Below are 19553 nucleotides of genomic sequence, written 5' to 3'. Positions count from 1 at the left end.
ACATAATGAATATGAAAAAACAAACCTAATAATACAAACATAAGCAAAGTGACCTGTTTCAAAAGAACATGGGGGCAGTGCTTGAAGTGTTGAACATTTTAATTTTCAGTATCTCCACAGTGGCAGCAAGGCAGAGTAGTATCTATGTGCTAAGCAGAGTATTTTGTTCACTTCTTTAATTTATTCTTTTCTTTAGGATAGGGCAAGGCAAATGTGAAGGATTTTCATTTGTAACAAGGAGACCAAATTTTGCTAAATTGAAATGGTCTCCAGGTTATAAAAGTTGGCCTTGGCCTTCACTCTTTTTACTTACTCTCAACAAATCAATGTTCAATCTTGTTGCTTCCAGCTCTTTTAACAGAGATGCTTGAAGATGGCATGAGAAATGGCCAGTGATGCATATAATTTGTTGCAGATTACAAATAGCTGAGTCAAGTTCAATACACATACATACACACACACGCTGCATACTCATTGACTAGAGAAACATGAATATATTGCACATGATTAAATAAACTATTAAATTTAAGGATAAGGATCTTTCTAGAAAGAACAATGGGGCCATTGTGTTATATAGTTCTGCTACTTGATTGTTGATGATTTGGGCGCCTGCAGTTCAGGGTGTTATCAACAAGGAAATCCTATGGCCTCTAAGACACACCATGGTATCTCTTTCTTTATTAAAGTCTTGGGATATATTGATGTCCTCTTTATGGTGCAAAATAAGAGTTAGCTCTCTGGATAGATTGACAAAGGCCTCTGCTTATAAATATATAAGAGAAGAGAGAAAGGAGATAGGGAGACCAATTAGGACATTGTTAGTATAGGGTAAGAGGAGTATGAAGGGGATACATACCTTTGAGGCTCAATTCAGAGACGGGATTTCTGCCCGTCATCATGTGAGATACATAATAAGCTCCAAATAGATATTTACTAAAATGAAACAAATCTAGTGACTGATTGGATAAAGGAGAAGGTAAACTGATTTTAAGTTAAAAGCCAACATGTTCATGAAAAAGGACCCAGGAAGGGCAGGGAGTTGGGAGTACATGAAAGCTGGTGATTTTGATTTTGACTAAATGACTTTGTCAACAGTTGTAAATGTTGCAGAAATTCAGATAAAAAACATGAAAGAATGTGGAAAGTGACAAAGTTTGAGATATGAGCATTGCAAAAAAAATGATTTCCACAAGGAACAAATACAGATTTTTAAAATTGGCCTTCCAATTGGCTCTTAGGTACAAGGGAATGAGACTTGGGGCCTCTCTGGCTTAGTAGTCTCCATTTCCACAAGTCACCATTGCTTGTAAGAACCCATTTCACAATGTACTAAGATGAAGGACATACTTTCCATCCTGGAGGAGAAAGACATAGAAGTCAGAGTTGGACACCATATACATGCATCTTGAAATCAGGCGTCAATTTTACATTAGTGTTTTCTCTGTACTTAGCTCCTAACTGTTGTCCAAAAAAGCCTAAGACAGTGTGAGTAATATTCAGGTCATAAGAGAGGATTCATGTTTTCTTTAAATCACTTCTGTAGTTTAGTGTGACTTATTAGTTTATCCTTGTGGGTATATAATAGAATGATATGCATTCCATTGTACAGTGTGTTGTTCCAGAAAGGAAATATTTTTAATTCACGTTAATCTGGATTTCATTCCTAGATACCTAGTTAATTACTGGTTTGCATTCACAGTTAGACTCTCTTTCGATGATTTCTCATGCTGTTCAAAAGTGAGTGTGTGCTTTCCTATTTTGGTCATAGAGAATGTTCTTTTCCTGAACTTAGTCATCCAATTTCTTCCACTTAGACCACATTGTGAGATCAATTTTGAGCCCTCCTTACTATGACATATATCACAGAACATAGTATCAGTTTCAAAGATACTATGAAGTACAGGTAACTTGACTACAAAGAATACATAGATTGAAGAGAATCAAGAATGCTGGTCATAAAGGATTTCCCCCTTAACTGTTGTTTTTCTTAATTTTCCAGAGGTAAAATTTAGTTTTTCCTGAGAATCTCCATTTAAGTTGGGCATCTGGGAACATGTCTCAGGACTCCCTATTTAGTCAACTAGCCAATGCATGCCAACTATTACCAATTATCTCATATTTTTATGACCTTTTATTTAACAATATTTCATCTGAGCAGATGCTCTGCATTCCCATTATATGGTATATTTATCCTTACATGATGGAATAGTTCTGTGTCCTCAAATACTGGCACTTCTACCACCAGTAAGCCTCACTATGACACATTACAAAATAAAAATACAACACAACATGGAATGATGAGTTACTGGGAGTTTATTGAATTTACCTTACAACTGGATTTCCTTTCAAAATGTTTTCATTATATTAAAATGTTTAACATCCCATGAATCAATGAGTATGGAAATTTGGAATTTGTTACTTGGGTATCTTATTCTTTTAGAGGGTAGGATCATCAAAATATCCTAGCAGTGGTGATATATGTGTTCATAAATAGCAGTTCAATTATCTCTGTCCATAAAGTGAAAGGTTTTGCAAAAGTTAAATGTTATGTATTACCTACATTCTCTTAACCAAAGCAGCATAGGAAAGGGAATTGTTTCTGAAGTGGTTTAAGTCAGATTAAAAAAGAAAAGAGTAGAAAAGGGCTAGGATATGAGACTCAAAATGAAACTCACAGTCAAAATCTGAGTTTCACATGTGATCAGAAAAATTACAGTAGTAACTGCCAAGTAATCCTGAGCAATCCAAAGAGGAATGCCATTGTCTAGATGCAAAAGTAGGGATTTATGAAGATGATACTTGGTGGGACAAATAATTTTGCTGAGAATCTGGAAAAAATTGTCTATCACCTGTCTACCTAATATCTATCTATCTATCATCATCTATCATCTATCCATCTTTTATCATCTATCATCTGTCACCTATATATATATATATGTTTGTATGAATTTGTATGTGTGTGTATATTTGAACCCCTCATGTGTACTCTAGTTGAGTCTTAATTTTATTATATTCTGAGAAAAAAATTTAAAAGAAGGGAAACAAATTTCATCTATAGTGGAAACTAACCTTAAAACTGGAGAAGTTGCCTCAGGGTTAAGAGTATCATAGTCTTAACCCTGGAGGTAATAAAGAGAAATGTGGCAAACTAATCAGAGACTGCTTTGAAATTCCAGATGGGAAAATCGTAATATGTCTCATAATCATATCTGTTGCTCTTGGAAAGTGGAAACATTGGCAGATTCATTAAAATGAGGCCTTCAACTTTCCATCGCGATTTTGATGAGGGTAACCTCTCATATTCTTCCAAAATGTTGGCTTCTCAGTGACAGTTTTTTTTTCCACAATAAATGATCAGTTAGTATATTTGAAGAAAATGGCTACATAGAACTATTTGAGGGAAAGTGAGTTTGTAACTACATAAAGAGGCTAGAATCAAAATCACTTGCTCTTGTTATGAGCCAAGGTTTGGCTGTATCTCAATTATTTAGATCCAGGATCCTGGTAGGATGCCTTAATTACCAGCTCTACATGTTAGTTAGAAATCAGCTGGCTGGCAAAATACTTCTTCCAGTCACTTATGTAGAAGACAATTGAGTGAATAACCTTCACTGAGCCAAGAACCTTCCATCCTTGACAACCTTTCCCTCTATGATTATTCATTCTGTTCTCTAGTAAAGCTGGGCCTTGCTTTTTCCAAAATTCACAGAAGGAAACTTGTGCACTGAACATTTTCAGTAGACTAGATGCCAGCACTAGTGATTCAAAAATGAATTAGGCTCAGTGTCTGCCCCCAAGATGCTTGCAGTCCTCTGAGGAAAGACGAAGAGATAAACTATTATCATGTTGTTGGTTAGAGTTGCTATAAATGTATATCCAGGTTATAATGGGAATGGAGTGGAGGAAGAATGGTGTAAAATGTGGCAGGGGCAATCACAGCAAAAAATCTTTGAGAATGAATGATCTGCATGTTGAAAAACAAATTAGTGTTTGTAAAAAAAATAGAAACTCAGAGGAGGGTAAGTGATGGGCACAATATTCAGACCAATCCTGTTTACAGAGGGTCTGCTCTTTACTAAGGCTCATATATGAAAACAGAAGGGCAAGAAATCCAATAAAGATGACAAATTATAATTGCTTTTTACATTTTTGTATTTGGGATATATAAGGAAGTAGAATTAACATATGATCTGACAATTCCACTTCTGGGAATATGTCCAAAGGAAACAAAAACCCTAACTCACAAGAGTGCTTGCACGCCTGTGTTCATAGCAGCATTATTTACAATAGCTAACACATGGGAACAACCTAAGTGTCCACAGATGGATGACTGAATAAAGTAGTTATGAATATTATTCAGCCATAAAGAATGATAACATCCTACCATTTTTGACAACATGGATGGAGCTTGAAGGCATTATGCTAAGTGAAATAAGTCAAATGGAGAAAAACAAATACTGTATGATCTCAGTTATATTTGGAATCTAAAAAACAAAACAACAAACAAACAAACCCAAAACTCAGAAAAAGAAATCAGACTTTTGGTTATCAAAGGCAGAAGGTAGAGGTAGGAAGAATTGCAGGAGGGTGGTCAAAAGGTATAAACTTTGTTATAAATAAGTACTAGGGATGTAGTGTACAATATGATGACTATAACTAACACTGCTGTAGGATATAGGAAAGTTTTTAAGAGAAATCCTAAGAGATTTTATCACAAAGATCTTTTTTTCCTTTCTTTTTCTTTACTTTCTACGTATTTCTATTAGAAGATGGATGTTACCTGAACCTATTGTGGTAATCATTCTACATTTTATGTCAACTGAACAATCATCCTATTTACCTTAAATTTCTATAATGATATATGTCAATTATTTCTTGATAAAACTGGGGAAAAAGGGAAAGTAGAGAAAAATAAGAGAATGATAACTGAACTGAAGAGGTGGAAAGGGCTACATTAGGTAGTATCTTCCAAGCTGTATGTATGGATTTTTCCTGGATATCAATGAAAGCCATTGAATAGTTTCAGTAGTGTATTCCACTGGGGTCACCTGGGGTTCACAAACCTAAGTTATTCTGTTCATGGATGAACTGGCTCATCTCTTGGGGACAGATTGGCTGATTTAGGTTAGCCTTGGCTGGAACAACACTATCCTAACTGCTTCTGTGCTTCTTATTCTTTAGCAGCAGACATGTTCTCATTACAAAGGCAAAGATATGAGGGCACAAATGGAAACTGCAAGTGCTTTACAAGATTCTGTTTGTGTAAAATTCACTAAGGCTGTCCAAAGCAAGTCAGATAAATGAACACAGAACTGAAAAGCAAGAGATCATACTTTGCTTCTTGATGGTGAAATGCATTAACAAAGGTTGGGGTAAATAAATGAGGGCAGCAATGCCATTGAGCTGCCATAGTTTTCCAAAATGAACTTGTGAATTGATATTCCTTCCAGTATGGTTTAAGAGTTAAAGTCACTCCACATTCTTACTAACACTTGAGTGTGTAAATATTTTGTATTGTGCTTGTGTTTGCATTTGCCTAATGATTAATGAAGCTGAGCACATTTTCATTGGTTTATTGGCAATTTAGATATCCTCTTTTATGAAATGAAATATCTATATACTTTTTTTTCTTTAGTTGAGGGTTTTGTCCATTTTTTCCCCATTGGGTGGTGTATCTTTGTATTTATAGGGCTGCGTACAAGTTTTATTTAAGGGGCTGGATGTAAGTTGATAAGCCCACTTTGAAAAACATATATATGTGTGTGTGTGTGTGTGTGTAATATATGTGTGTTTGTATATTTCATACTTTCCATCTATATATATGTGTGTTTGTATATTTCATACATTATATATATATACACACATGCACATGTACACCTTCCTCCATTTTTCTCTGGGTTGATGTTTCATTCTCTTAATGGCAACTTGAATGACAGAAGTACTGAATAAATGTGTTCTGCAGTGCATCAAGCATTGTTTATTATTTTGCTTAGCCCTGTGCTAGGAGATACATATGACCCTGAATGGAAGAGAGCATTCTTTCCTATAAAGATTTTGTAGTGTAGGTTAAGGTCAAACATAATACTTCTGAGAGGAAGCAACATAAAATTTTGAGCTACTGGGGCATTTAAAGTCCTAATTTAGAATCCTGGCTGTACATGGGCTAGCTGTTCAAGTTTGTAAAGTTTATTAATCTTCCCTGAGTTTCAAAGTCCTCAAAGATGGCATTTTATTTATTTGTCAGACCTAAGATCATGTCAAGAAAAAGGGACAGTTCACCTATTAAAGTCCTGTCCCAGATTGGGGAGAAAAATCTATCTTACAAAAGTGGTAGAGTAGTATTATTTATATTATTCTCTAATAGTAAAGAAAGAAATAGAAACACACCTAAAGCTATTTGGAACTAGACTTCATGTTTTTACTTATTACTACAATTTCCCAAGAAGTGACATTTAAACTGTTCAAGTGTCCTAATTTTTGATGTACATCTATACATCCATTTCATTTTGCAGAGCAGGGAGAGAAAAACCTTTAGGGGAATACTATTAAGAATTTTACACAATGGCAATCTATCAGGAAAGGCCAGTCCACATCGAAGAGAATGGAATCTGAGAATTGTTGGAAGTGACTTCACAAGTTGCTGTACATGGAGGAAAAAATTTGAAACTAAGAGCTCCTAGAAAGAAGGACATTCTAAATATATGGACAGCCATCTTACCTTCAGGTATTAGGTTTTGCTCCAAAGCCAATTGTAAAGTCATTTTGAATGACATTTTTATTCAATCTGTAATGCATTTGATTGCAGCAAGTAGATCTCATAGAGAGAAAAGTCTTCCTGCTTTGACATAGGATCTGTTCATTCACGTCTCTGAGCTATTTAAAGGAAATTGTCCAGTCCATGGGATTATATCCTTAATTTAAAGTTGCTCCAATTGTTTTGCTGTTGTTGTTAGTATGTTTTTATGTGATGTAAGAATTGAAATAAAGTATGTTTGAAGATGTATATAATACCTTTTATATCTTTGAAACTGGGACTTAAGAGAAATTTGCCTCTTCATTATATACGGTAGACTGAATAATGACCTTCAAAGATGTCCATGTTCTATTCATGAGGCCTGTGAACATGTTACATACATATAAAAGGGGCTTTATTGATATATTTAAGCTAAAGATTTTGAGATGGAGACATTATCTTGGATTACCCAATGGGCCTGATATAATCAGAATTGTCCTTATAAGTGGGAAGCAGTAGATAGGAAAGAAGAGAAGGCAATGTGAGAATGTAAGCAGAGATAGGAGTGAGGTGGCTTCTCACTAAGGAATGCAAGCAGCCTCTAGAAGCTGGAAGACAGAAGGAAGGAATTTTCCCCTAAAGCCTCTAAAACGAACTTGTCCTGATAACACCTTAGCCTTATAAAACTCCTCTCAGATTCTGACTTCCAGAACTATAAGAGAAAAAATATATGTTGTTTTGAGCCACTCTATTTTGGTACCTTGTTACCAGAAATATGAAACTAATACAATATATAAAAAAGTTTTATGGATGAGGTAAAGAAGAGAGTCAGTCCTTTGTTACATTTATCAAAGTCTGTAATTCCCTAACCTAAATCCTCTGGTAGAGATAGCAATCAGCTCTAATGGGCAAATATTTGACCCACAGCTTTGTGTAACCAGAGCATAATGAGAAAGCAAAGGGCTCCAACACCCTTACTAAAAGCTGCTCTGTGATTGTCCCCTGAATATGTCAGGGAACTCCATAAATAAATTAAGTTACGCCTCAAATAGTAAGCATAAGTTGTTTCTCTGAAAGGAACAACTAAACTCTGAACAATGGAACTCTGAATATGAGTTGTTTCTGTTAAAATGTAAGCACATGACCTTCTAGTTCTGAGAATGATGGAGTAATGGTTATCAGAATTAACCTCCCACCATAAGTAAATATGATACTATATATATAATATGTGAAGAATTTTCTTTCAGGAAGTGGACAACAAACAGCCCAGAGATATGATCCTTGAATGAAGAGAAACACATGAAGTGAATTCCATGTTTGTGTAAGCTTTATGCTAGGGGGATTCACCGAATACGGAGAGGTGAAGCCCAAACAGAGAGTAGTGGTCTTGATGGGCACAGGAAACAAAGATAAGATATAAGGACTGGATACTAGTTGAACTTTACAGGAAAGAGATTTGGAGCAGAGAGAGTTGTACAGAGAAGTAGCCCAAAAATCTGTGTCAGGCTTCCCTTGCATCTTTCACTGAATACTAAGCTTCACAAGTATAAGACAAGATCCTATGAGACATGATGGAGAAAAGCTCATCAGAATGGTGCACTTTTTACCAAGGATGAGCTTACATTGACACATCATAATCAACCAAAGTCTAGAAGTTACCTTAGAATTCACTCTTGATGTTGTACATTCTATGGGCTTGGGTATATGTATAATGACGTTTTTGTATCATTGTAAGATCATACAGAGTATTTTTACTACCCTAAAAATCCTGTGTGCTCTGCCTATTCGTTTCTCCCCTCTTCCCATTCCCTTGCCAGCAAACACTCATCTTTTTATTGTCTCCAGTTTTGCCTTTCCCAAAAAGCCATGTATAGTTGAAATCATACAGTGCAGCCTTTTCATATGGGTTGTTTCACTTAATAGTACACGTTTAAGATCATGCCATGTCTTTTCATAGCTTGATTGCTCATTTCTTTATAGCACTGATTAATTTTCCATTATCTAAGTGTACCACAGTTAATTTTTCCATTCATCTACTAAAGGACATCTTGGTTGCTTCCAATGTGTCTGTACCTTTAGGAAAGAAAAAATCAATAGTATTTTTTCCAGTATAATACATTAATAACAGATTTGGTGTTGAACATCTCTTAATATTAGTGAAAACTAGTATTTAATATATTTTCTTGTGCAAATGTTTTGAATATTTATCTCATAATATTTATTTTTCTTATTGGTCATAGGGGCTCTTTATTTAGTATAGTAACTCTCTTCTCTCATATATTTCAAATATTTTCATCTGATTTTTTATCATTTATGTTAGTAAAAGGTATTGTTTCTGTTTATTTATGTATTTATTTTAGGGGTGGAGAATGATAGAATTATTCTTTCTAAAATCAATATTTGCAATATCAAAATTCAAAATTCACCTTCCCACATCACTGTCTTATTACAGAATGAATTCCCAGAGAATAGATTTGGTGTTTGATTGTTTTTACCCTTCAATCAGGCATATGTTTTTCACAATTTAAAGTTCTTGCTGCCCAACATTTAAAAAGGTTGATGCTCTTGCATGCCAAGCAGTAAATCTACAGAAAACTGCCCATAAAATCTCTTTCAAGGTGCTTAGTGAGATGGGCTTTGGAGAAATAGAAAATTTGACCTATATTGATTCTATGTCCTTTGAGAAATAGGCAGTGTGGGCTTGATTAATGAGCATTTCCCACCTCATTTATGTCCAAAATCCTTGAAATTGACATCTGAAAATTCTTGTACATTGTTCCAAAGTAAAGTATGTTGAATGCCTTCTCAGGTTGTGATATGTCTTTGCTGCCTATGGCTAAGTGCTGTATTCTTAGCCATGCAGACAATAGTCAGTTTGGGAAAGAAGCAAAAGGAACAAAAACAAAACAAACAAAAAACTAAAATATGATAAATATGCTCTGAAGCTTAGACCACAACTATATTTAAATATCTTTGAGATTATTTTTCTTTGACTTCCCAAATGACTTTTTGTTCTTATATTTAAAATAGTGAAACAGTATCAGTATAAGTTAATTAATAAGGGAGTGTGGATTTTGTGTCATTATTTTAAAATTGAAGTTGCATGCTCTATTTCATGAATTTATACTCCAACATCTACATTGATATCTAGAATTAAAGGATCTCAGAAATGTAAGTGACCTTATAGATATGTTAATAGAGTGGTTTCTATGCAAGAGTATGCATTAAAATCATCTGAGGATTTTTTTTTCAAAATACACATGTCAGACTTATACCCTAGAACAGGGATTGATATACTTTCTTTCTAAAGGCCAGTTATTCAATATTTTAGGCTTTGTAGGCCATGCAATCTTTGTAGCCATGACTCATCTCTGGTATTCTAGCCCCAAAGCAGCCACAGATAATACTTAAATGGGCATAACTCTGTCTGATTAAACTTTATTTATAAAAATAGGTGATGGTCCAGATTTGGTCCAGGATTATATTTTGCCCCTCTCTGCTACACAAGGTCAATTTGTTGTGCCAGTGACTTAACTGGCTAATAGAAAAAATCATTTGTCTTCAGAAGATGATTGCCAAAAACAAAGTCTTTCTGATGCATCACTCAGAAGACCTTGAATAAATTTAAAAAAAATACTAGACATGAGAAGAAAACAGAAAGTATCAGCTACAGTGAAGAATATTAGTCTAAAGTTGAAATTAGCAAAGCCTTTAAAATAACTTTGATAAGTGAGTTAAAAGTACACTGAAATGACGAATAGATTGATAAATATATTAGGAGTTTAGGAGAGATAATAAAGCAAAAAAATTGGTAGAACTAAAGAACACAATAGATCAAATTAATAATAAACATGAAGACTAAACAATAAAGAACACAGGAAAAGAAAGACATGGAGGAAAAATAAGAAAATGAACATATTATATTTTTGAAACTGGAATTAAAGAAATATGGGAAAAAGACAATGGGGCAAAAAGTAAGTGATGTCATATTGGTTTACATTTTTGCCCCCAAATTTCACCACGGACAACAACTCTGAGGTCCAAGAAGTCTAGTGGAACCAAGCAGGATAAATGAACAAACAAAAATCTATCAAGGAACACTAAAGATGGAGAAAAACAATCTTAAAAGCAGAAAGACGGGGCGCCTGGGTGGCTCAGTTGGTTAAGCGACTGCCTTCGGCTCAGGTCATGATCCTGGGGTCCCGGGATCGAGTCCCGCATCGGGCTCCCTGCTCAGCGGGGAGTCTGCTTCTCCCTCTGACCCTCCCCCCCCTCATGTGCTCTCTCTCTATCTCTCAAATAAATAAATAAAATCTTTATAAAAAAAAAAGCAGAAAGACGATGAATCATATATTACATAGAAATAAACAAAATAAAAATTCCAGTAACTTCTCATCAGAAACTGAAGGCCAAGAGACAACAAAATGACATAAAGTGCTAAAAAAAGAAAAAAAAATACCTGCTGATGTGGAATTTTATATTTTGAATGCTTTATGCAGCTAAATCTAACCTGAAAAGGTAAAGAAGGACATATATTATGATGAGGCTGGAGTTGAAACTTCAAATGAAAGAGTTTACCAAGTGGTTGTTGGGTGAAGGGAAGGAGATTATTCTCTTTTTTTCTTTGAAAAATATTATGACATTTTATGTTTTATTTACATAATTATTGAATAAATTTTATGTGTAACATTGTATAAATTTAAGGTATACAACATTAGTTTGATGTATTTATATATTCTAATATGATTGCTGATGTAACACATTACATAATTGTAATATAATATTATTGTCTTTATTTATTATATTGTGTATTAGATCTCTGTGGCTTACTTCCTAATTGTTATAAGTTTGTACTTTTATTTTTATTTATGTTTTTATTATTCATAAAACTTAATTTTTTTCCATTTTTGTAAATTTAAATTCAATTAGCCAAGTTATCCCTTCCCCCCATCACCTGGTAACCACCATTTTATTCTCTGTTTTTTTACAGGTTCAACATTTTTAGATTCCACATTAATAGTGGTATCACATAGTACTTATCTTTCTCTGTCTGACTTCTCTCGCTTAGCATAATGTGTTCAAGATCCATTCATGTTGTCACAAATGGGAACATATCTTTCTTATGGCTGAATAATATTCCATTCTGTACCTTTTTTATCCATTCATCTGTAGATGGGCATTTGGGTTCTTTCCATGTCTTGGCTATTGTGTATAATGCTACAGTAAACATGAGGTTGCATATGTCTCATTGAAATCCTGCTTTTCATTTTATAAGCCTTTGGGTTTATACCCAGAAGTGGAATTGCCAAATCATATGGTAGATCTATTTTTAATATTTTGAGGCACCTCCATATTGTTTTCCATACTGGTTGGACCAGTTCACATTCCCACCAACAATGTATAAGTGTTCCATTTCACCTCATCCACACCAGCACCTGCTATCATCTTCTCCTCCTCCTTCTTCTCCTTTGCGAGTAATGGATTTATCTTTTATTTTTTATTGATGTATTGTTGACACACAATGTTACATTAGTTTCAGGTATACAACATAGTGATTCAACAATTCTAAACATTATGCTATGCTCAGCACAAATGTAGCTACCATCTGTCACCATACAATGCTATTACAAGACCATTGACTACATCCCCTATGCTATTCCTTTTATCCATGACTTATTCATTCCATTAACTGGAAAATGCACCTTCAACCCATTTTGCCCATCTCTCCACCCACCTCCCCTCTGGCAACCTCCTCTCTGTGTTTATAGGTATGTTTCTGCTTTTTTGTTGTTTGTTTTTTAGATTGCACATAAGTGAAATCATATGGTATTTGTCTTTCTCTGTCTGACTTATTTCACTCTCTAAGTCCATCCATGTTGCTGCAAATGTCAAGATCACATCTTTTCTCATGGCTGAGTAACAGTTTATTGTAATATATACCATGTCTTCTTTATTCATTTATCTATCAATGGACATGGGTTACTTCTATATCTTGGCTATTGTAAATGATGCTGCAATAAACATAAAATAAAACCCATATCTTTTTGAATTAGTGCTTTTGTTTTCTTTGGGTAAATATCCCCTAATGGAATTACTGAATTATATGGCATTTCTAACTTTTTTGAAGAATCTCCATACTGTTTTTCACAGTGGCTATACCAATTTACATTCCCACCAACAGTGTGTGAGGGTTCCTTTTTCTCTACATCCTCACCAACACTCTTTATTTCTTGTCTTTTGATGCTAGATATTCTTATATGGGTAACATAATATCTCATTGTGGTTTTGATTTGCATTTCTCTGATGATGAGTGATACGGAGCATTTTTTCATCTGTTTGTAGGACATCAGTATGTCTTCTTTGGAAAAATGTCTATTCAGGTCCTCCACCCATTTTTAAATTGTTGTTTTTGTGTGTGTGTTGAGTTGTATAAATTCTTTATATATTTTGGATATTAACCTGTTATTAGATATATCATTTGCAAATATCTCCAATTTAATATGTTGCTTTCTCATTTTGTTGATGGCTTTTGCTGTGCAAAAGCTTTATATTTTGGTATAATCCCAATAGTTTATTTTTGCTTTTATTACCCTTGCCCAAGGAGACATATCTAGAAAAATGTTTCTAAGGCCCATGTCAAAGAGATTACTGACTATATTTTCTTTCAGAGTTGTTTTTTGTTTGTTTGTTTTTTTTAATTTCAGGTCTCACATTTAGGTTATTAATCCATTTTGAGTTATTTTTGTATGTGGTGTAAGAAAGTGGTCCAGTTTCATTCTCTTGCATGTAGCTGTCCAGTTTTCCCAGCACAATTTGTTTCCTTGTATATTCCTGCCTCCTTTGTCATAGATTAATTGACCATTTAAGTGTGGATTTATTTCTGGGCTCTTTATTCTGATCTATTGATCTGTGTGTCTATTTTTACGCCAGTACCATATTATTTTAATTATTATAGCTTTGTAGTATATTTTGAAATCTAGAATTTTGATACCTCCAGATTTGTTCTTCTTTCTCAAGACTGCTTTGGCTATTCAGGGTCTTTGTGGTTCTGTACAAATTTTAGAATATGTGCGTGTGTGTGTGTGTGTGTGTGTATACATATTTATATATTGAGACAGACAGCACATACATGAAGGGGGGCGGTACAGAGGGCGAGGGAGAGAGAGAATCTCAAGCAGGCTCCACACCCATCACAAAGCCTGATGCAGGGCTCTATCTCATGACCCTAAGATCATGACCTGAGTTGAAATCAAGATTCAGATACTCAACAAACTGAGTCACCCAGGCACTCCTCCATTATAGTATTATTGAGAGTTATGTACTCATTGCCATTTTTTACTTGTTTTATGGCTGTTTTTGGTGTTCACTGTTTCTTCTTTTGTTCTCTTTTCTCATGGTTTGCTAGCTATCTTTAGTGACATACTTGGGTTTCTTTCTCTTTATTTTTTGTGCTAATACAAATGATAAAAATACTACATAAAAACACACAAAAAAACTAATAAAAAATACCCATGTGTTTTTTGCACTAATATTATTACTGGTTTTTGATTTGTGGTTACCATTAGGTTTATATACAACATCTTATGCATATAGCAGTCTATATTAAGTCAATGTTCACTTAAGTTTGAACCCATTCTAAAAGCACTAAATTTTTACTCCTCTCCCCCAACGTTTTAGGTATATGGTATCATACTTTACATTCTTTTATTTTGTGAATCCCTTGACTGATTTTTAAAGATATATTTAAGTGTACTGTTTTTGTGCTTCCTACTTTTTTTTAGTCCTTTCTTTTCCACTCAAACAATTCCCTTTAACATTTCTTGTAAGGCTGGCTTAGTGGTCATGAGTTCCTTTAACTTCTGTTTGTTTGGAAGACTCTTTATCTCTCACTCTATTACAAATGATAGCCTTGCTGGATAGAGTATTCTTGATCTTAGAGGAAAAGCTCTCAGTTTTCCACTACTGAGTATAATGTTAACTGTGGGTTTGCCATATAGGCCTTTATTATGTTAAGCTATGTTCTCTCTACACACACTTTGTTGAGAGTTTTTATCATGAACAAATGTTGAATTTTGTCAAATGCTTTTTATACATCTATTGAGAAGATCCTATGATTTTTATCTTTCATTTTGTTCTGTGGTGTTTCATGTTGTTTGATTTGTGAATGTTGAACCATCCTTGCTTGCATCCCTAGAATAACTCCCACTTGATCATGGTGAATGATCCTTCTATGGTATTGTGGAATGTGGTTTGCTAATATTTTGTTGAGGATTTTTCCAACTATGTTATCAAGCCTTTTAACTTTATGCTATGGTTAGAGTTTAATATACTGTTCTAAAATAGAGTTACAGTATTCTAATTCTATTTATCACTTTAATCAGAATTTTGTGTACTTTTGCCTTTTCAGCATGAAGAGCTCTTTTTGACATTTCTTATAAGGCAGGCCTAGGGGTGATGAACTCCCTCAGCTTTTGTTTGCCTGGGAAAGCCTTTATTTCTCCTTCATATCTGAAGGATACTTGGCTAGATTGAATATTCTTGGCTGACAGTTTTCTTCTTTCAATAGTTTGAATATGTCCTTCAACTCTCTTCTGGCCTGTAGAATTGCTAGGGAGAAATCTGCTTATAGATTACTTCCTTCCTCCCACCCCCAGGTCATCATGGTCTCTCCTTAAAGAGAGCAACTCCAGCTGTAACATTTGTGCCCAGGCAAATCACCCACTCACTGCCTTCACCCTCCACCTCTGCCAGAAATGCTGTGCTTGTGCACTGCTGGACCTGTTGTCACCTTCTTTTTTGCCACCATATGTTGCTAACTTCCCTTGCTCTGCTGCCTCCTCCAAAGCCCAATCTACCCACTTTAAAGTACACAGATGAACAGATCTCTTGGGTATTCTGGTACACTGTTCAAAGGTGTTCTTTCTTTTTTCAGTTATGGATGTTCAATTAATTGTAAATCAAAGGAAAGAGGAAAAAAGGAACAATTCATGCCACCATGATACTGACATCACCTGTGTAAGACTGGGAGGATGGCATTCTTCAAAGAGGAGACAACTTAAGCATAGTCATGGCAACATTAAATAGAAGTGCATGTGATATGAATTGCATAAAGGTGGTGTGACTCTTTCTAATATCATGCAAGAACAAGCTCAGTGGCAGAGCTTGCTTTCAAGTTCAACATTCTTTCCATATCTTCATTGCTGGTTTTAGGTATCCAGGTTCTGATTAACACATTGCTTCAAGCTTCTTATGTGAAATGCTGCCTGAATTAATTGCCCTCCTAGTAGGTGCTCAGAGCAAATAATCATCTTTATTTTATATATGCAGCCACCTTTTTTTGTTTATTTGTTTTGTTTTATTTTTTGTGGTGGGGGGAGGACATTTATCGATACTGGCAAATTAAAACAGTTATGATCATGGTAATAACACCACTTGAGTAATCAAATGCAATTGAAAAGTAAATGCACCAATTTAGGCTGGATTTGAGCTATTACAATGTGCATTTATGTTTAATTTTCTTTTTCTTTCCCTGGATACCATGATGGACTGAGCTCTGCAAGTTTGTTCTTTTGGCAAATTTTCTTCCAACCATCCCCATCCCTGTATTTGAAATATAAGAGAACAATTCACTTAATGTAAACTGATTATAAACAAATTATGCTAGGCTTCAGGTAATGAAGGTTACACAAATATAATTGCATTCAAACTATTATCACTGGCAGGGCTATATTAGACTAGTGTGAGTAGATGTGAAATAGACTTAAACAGCATTTAACAAAGAAAATCTGTCCTTTGTATACTTCCTGTAGTCTTGCTGAATATGATAGTATATTGCAAAGTGTGGATATTTCTATTTGGCTGCTCTATAAATTCTCATAATATTAGTTGAACATGGTATTGCTAAAATTTTGGGTTTTCTATACAGAAAAAGCACAATGTGCTTATAAGTGGGAATTCCAAGATACATTGGAGATATATTTTCATATTGAAGACATTGCTTTTATCTACATTGTATACTTACTTGTGGTAGTTTGGGACAGAAGAACAGAGTGTGACTTGCTGTAGGTAGAGACCTCCTAGGTTACTCTGTAGGTATCATCAATTTTGGAGACCAGCCTATCCTCCCTTCAACAGTAATTGATTTTAATGTATAATCATATTACATATGATCAAACCAGGGATGGCACCTGGTCCTCTGACAATTTATACCAATAAATAGGGACTCAACACCTCCTTTTCAGGATTTATTTTTCTATATAGAAAATAAAAAGTACAATCTTTCCACCTTTGTTTTCCACTCAAGACCTAATAGATATTTCAAAGTAAGCATATTGCAGTAACTAACTTTCTATCCAACCACTTTACATATTAAAGATATACAACCTGAGGCAATTAGAAAAACAATTTTACAAACTTAAGAATTTGTATATTGAATTTGTTTGTATATAATTGCTAAAAGTATTGGGATGGTCTTAGCTAAAGCTATTCAAACCCCACGGACTTTGAGCAAAATGTATGTTCCCTGATGAAACCTCCCTGTGGGTGGAAAAGATGTTCTATTTTAAATTTCCCACCCTGTAGATTCTTGATATAAATAACAAAGTGAATCAATTATACATTGTCCACAAATGTGTCCTCAGATTCTCTAGTCTCATCAACTTTAAGCAAGTTTTTTCCCCCGTCTGTAAACTAACAGGGATAAAATAATAATTGAAGTTTGAATATTTGGCATTTAATTTTTCTAGAAGATTCTCCAGAATAAAAAAACTTTGTCCCTAGGCTAATGGATAATGAACCAACTAAATTAACCCTTAAGTCTAGAGTCAGCAGAGATGGAAACCAAAAATAATGATTATTATCAATGTATGTTATTATGTACCTGGCACCAAGCTCAGCATCTTACAAACATAAACTTGATTTTCACAATGACCCTATACATAGTTATTACTATTATTCCAATTTTATAGATGAAATCGAAGCTTATACATGTTATTCAAGAACTCACTTGCTCAAGAAAGTGATAGATGCAAAAGTGGCAACCTCAAAATCCATGCTCTAAACCAGGGGTCTACAAACTAGATGGAGGGCAAAATCTGGCCCACTATCTGTTTTCGTATGACCTGTGAGGTATTTTTAAATGGTTAAACAAAATCAAAGAAGAGGAATATTTCCTGATCCATTAAAATTATGCTAAATTCAGATGTAAATATTTATAAATAAAATGTCATTGCAATACAGCTATGGTCATTATGAAATGTCCATGTCTGTTTCTCTGCTAATGACAGAGTTGAGTAATTGTAATGGAGAGCATATGTGGTGCCCCCATCATTTTTTTGTTTGTTTTAACTGATGTATTGTTGATACATGATGTTACATTAGTTTCAGATGTACACTGTAGTGACTCAGCAACTCTATATGTTATGTTATACTCACAGTTAGTCACAATCCATCACCATACAACACTATTACGATATCATTAACTGGATTCCCTATGTTGTTTCTTTCATCCTCAGTGTTCTCATCATTTTGCACTGCTGTTTTGCACACTACAACTTGGAGTGAAGCAGTTATAACTTGACAATATTTTGGTGCCTCAAATATTGCACTCAAATGTGGCATACTGTATCAAGATATTTTATTTATATTTTTATTATTAGTGCATATTCACAATGTCAAAATAACAAGAAAAAGAAGAAAAAAATAATGTGGTTTAAAGGCACACTAGAGTGAGGATTATTTTGCTGTTGAATTAGATGTCAAAGTATTGTGTTTACTATGCAATGACATTATAGTTATTCTAAAATAATACAATATAGACATCTTCACAGTATTTGTTCTTCCAATCCATGAGCATGGAACGTTTTTCCATTTCTTTGTGTCTTCCTCAATTTCTTTCATGAGTATTTTATAGTTTTCTGAGAACAGATCCTTTGCCTCTTTGGTTAGATTTATTCCTAGGTATCTTATGGTTTTGGGTGCAATTGTAAATGGGATCGACTCCTTAATTTCTCTTTCTTCTGTCTTGTTGTTGGTGTATGGGAATACCACTGATTTCTGTGCATTGATTTTATATCCTGCCACTTTACTGAATTCCTGTATGAGTTCTAGCAGTTTTGGGGTGGAGTCTTTTGGGTTTTCCACATAAAGTATCATATCATCTGCAAAGAGTGAGAGTTTGACTTCTTCTTTGCTGATTCTTTGTTGTCTGATTGCTGTGGCTAGGACTTCTAGTACTCTGTTGAATAACAGTGGTGATGGTGGACATCCTTGCCGTGTTCCTGACCTTAGAGGGAAAGAGCTAAGATGTCCATCAACAGATGAATGGATAAAGAAGTTGTGGTATATATATACAATGGAATATTATGCAGCCATCAAAAGGAATGAAATCTAGCCATTTGCAATGACATGGATGGAACTGGAGGGTATTATGCTGAGTGAAATAAGGCAATCAGAGAAAGACATGTATCATATGATCTCACTGATATGAGGAATCCTTAATCTCAGGAAACAAACTGAGGGTTGCTGGAGTGGTGGGGGGTGGGAAGGATGGGGTGGCTGGGTGATAGACATTGGGGAGGGTATGTGCTATGGTGAGCACTGTGAATTGTGTAAGACTGTTGAATCACAGACCTGTACCTTTGAAACAAATAATACATTATATGTTAAAAAAAAAAAGAAGATAGTAGGAAGGGAAAAATGAAGGGTGGAAGTTGGAGGGGGAGACGAACCATGGGAGACTATGGACTCTGAGATACAAACTGAGGGTTCTAGAGGGGAAAGAGGTGGGGGGATGGGTTAGCCTGGTGATGGGTATTAAAGA

The sequence above is a fragment of the Mirounga angustirostris genome, unplaced genomic scaffold (genome assembly GCF_029215605.1).
Source record: "Mirounga angustirostris isolate CCGP_5_RB_7025 unplaced genomic scaffold, mMirAng1.0.hap1 SCAF_6, whole genome shotgun sequence".
NCBI classification, from domain to species: domain Eukaryota; kingdom Metazoa; phylum Chordata; class Mammalia; order Carnivora; family Phocidae; genus Mirounga; species Mirounga angustirostris.
The sequence above is the reverse complement of the archived record's forward strand: the minus strand, read 5'-3'. Positions refer to the sequence as shown.